This window comes from Bos indicus x Bos taurus, chromosome 9, assembly GCF_003369695.1.
Source record: "Bos indicus x Bos taurus breed Angus x Brahman F1 hybrid chromosome 9, Bos_hybrid_MaternalHap_v2.0, whole genome shotgun sequence".
Lineage (NCBI taxonomy): Eukaryota > Metazoa > Chordata > Mammalia > Artiodactyla > Bovidae > Bos > Bos indicus x Bos taurus.
The window spans coordinates 52,073,342-52,075,938 of record NC_040084.1 but is presented as its reverse complement, the minus strand read 5'-3'; positions in this window follow the sequence as shown (position 1 = coordinate 52,075,938).

Here is a 2,597-nt window from a genome sequence, read left to right as displayed (position 1 = left end):
ATGTAAATGATGTTCCTCTTTAATTTTCCTGTGGGCTATATTCTAAAGCAAACAACAGTACATTGGATGACTTTTGTGGATGACGAGCTGTTTCCTTCTGTCTTTCACAAGCCTCTGTGACAGTAAGGGGTATATAAAGCTCTGAGTGAAGATCTGAAGCTGTTATTAAAATGGAAATATTCAAAGCAGGCAGGAGTCTGTGAGAGTCTGTTCTGGAGACACATTAATGCATTTGAAAGGATATTAAAGCTTAACATAGAGAAGAAATAGTTCTAATGGCAAAACGTAAAGCTGCTTAACAGAATTACACCTAGAATTCTGTGTATTAGGTTTAAAACACCTTTACTCTTATATTGCTCAGAGTAAAGCTATACATTGGTTGGAATGCTTTACAGTTGTCTTATTTGAAGTTTTAACATTCTTAAGTGAAAAATTTTGCTCTGGTTTATGCTTTTATAGAGTCAACTGACAGTACTTCTCACCGTGGTGTGGGACTTAAATGTGAGCCATGTTGTGCCATGTTTGAATCAATATGGAACAGTTTTTCTAAAAAAAAATCTGACTTTCTTTTATGCAGACTATTGAGGTGGGTCCATCATGCCAAATGCTAGAGTACGTTCCATTCCTTGGAAGAGAGAAGAGGTAAGGTGAAAGTTATGTTAGTACCTCTAAGAAAGAGTTCATGTTTATGTTTACATGGAAGAGCCTGACCCCATTCATGTGTAAAAAAATGAGATCCATTTAATAAACTGTTCTCAAGCAGCTCAAAGCCAACAACACAAGTAAAAGGAGTCAAGCCAATGGTAGGTGGATATAAAGCCTTTTTGTAGCCTAGATGAGTCACTGTTACGGTGTAGTCATGACTGTTTTCTAAATATTGTTGGGTAGTAGAGGGTAATTTTGATTCTTTTATCCTTTAAGATGTCACCCAAAAACATATTCCAGAGCATTTCATAAACACAAAATGTACGAGAACACCAAAACTATCTATCTATACTTCAATATTCTAGATAGTAAAATATAATAGAAAATAAGCCTCTGCCCTTAAGAAGTTTATAATTCATCTGTGGAGATGAATTCATCTCCACAGATGAATTATAAGCTCAAGTATAAAAACTGTTTAAAACATTATATATGAAGGGGAAGATATCATAGAAATGGAAATCAAAAATTCAAAATAGACAAAAAGAGGAGTTGGAGTTGGAGAATTTACTAAAAAAGAGTTTTGTGGGTTCACAATTATCATTTAGGAAAAAAATCAAGAAGAACTTTGTAGGTAGGAGAATAACATCTGTTGCACAATGGCATACAGAATCTGACCAAGGTTGGATAGTTAACAATATTTGTCAGTGTTACAATATTAGTAACTTAAAATTAGAACAATTTTATTAATTTCTAATTGCATAGATTCTAGCATGATTTTGGAACGTTACAGTTAAATTCACAAATTGAGGATGACTACCATTTTGGATTACTTCAGATTTGGATGTCACACTATGTTCATCCAACGATGAAACTCTGGTTTCATTTCTAAAGGAAATGTAATTTTTGTTATTTAAGAGTTTTATACATGCTAGGTGATTAGGCAAAGAGTAGAAAGATTTTATCTGAGAAATAAATAAGATGCAAACTCAAGTCCCATATACCCTATTGCTTGAGCACACTGTCATGATTTCATAAAATTCCTGCATAAAATTATAGTGTACTTTGGGAAAGTGATTATAAGACAGACACAGATGCACAGGTTATGCTTACGAAAAGAAAATTTGGGGGAAACCAGGGTCTGAAATTAGTTCACATTTTTCAACATATTCCAAATAATAGCCCCAAATAAAGACTAAACTGTTTATAACATTGAAGTATGATTTATAAGAAAAATATATTTTCTTCACTCATACAACCAAAATGTATTTCTCATATATATTTGGTCTTACCCATGGTTCTTGGCTCACAGTTCTCCAAACTCTAGGAATTTTCTAAGTATTAAGAATAATAAAGGTGCCTTTTTTTTATGTTGAGATGACTCTACCCCAGGGATATTGTAAGGACTAAGTGGGGTAATGTGTATAATGTATATAAAGTGCCAGATGTAGAGTACCAGTTGTGATGATTTTAAAGAGCATATTTTTACATGTCATGATATATCTGCTTTGTTACAAAGAAAAAAATCCGTTAAAGTATGACAGAATGGGAGATGAAAGAAATACAGAAATAGTGGGAAAAATAAAAAAGAAAATAAATGTGTATGAACTAAACTCTCCAGTGAAAAAACATTTTCAGAATAAAAAAATATTCTAGCTATATGCTGCTTATGAAAGAAATTTAAATTTATAGATGGAGAAATGTGAAATTTAAAGGAAATTATATATATCAGATAAAGTCTAATGAAATGAAATCTGATATAATTATTATATTTGTATGCTAAGTCGTGTCAGTCGTGTCTGACTCTCTGCGACCCCATGGACTAAAGCCTACCAAGCTCCTCTGTCCACGGGATTCTTCAGGCAAGAATACTGGAGTGGGTTGCCATTCCTTTCTCCAGGGGATCTTCCCGACCCAGGGATCGAACCCATGTTTCCCATATCTCCTGCATTGGC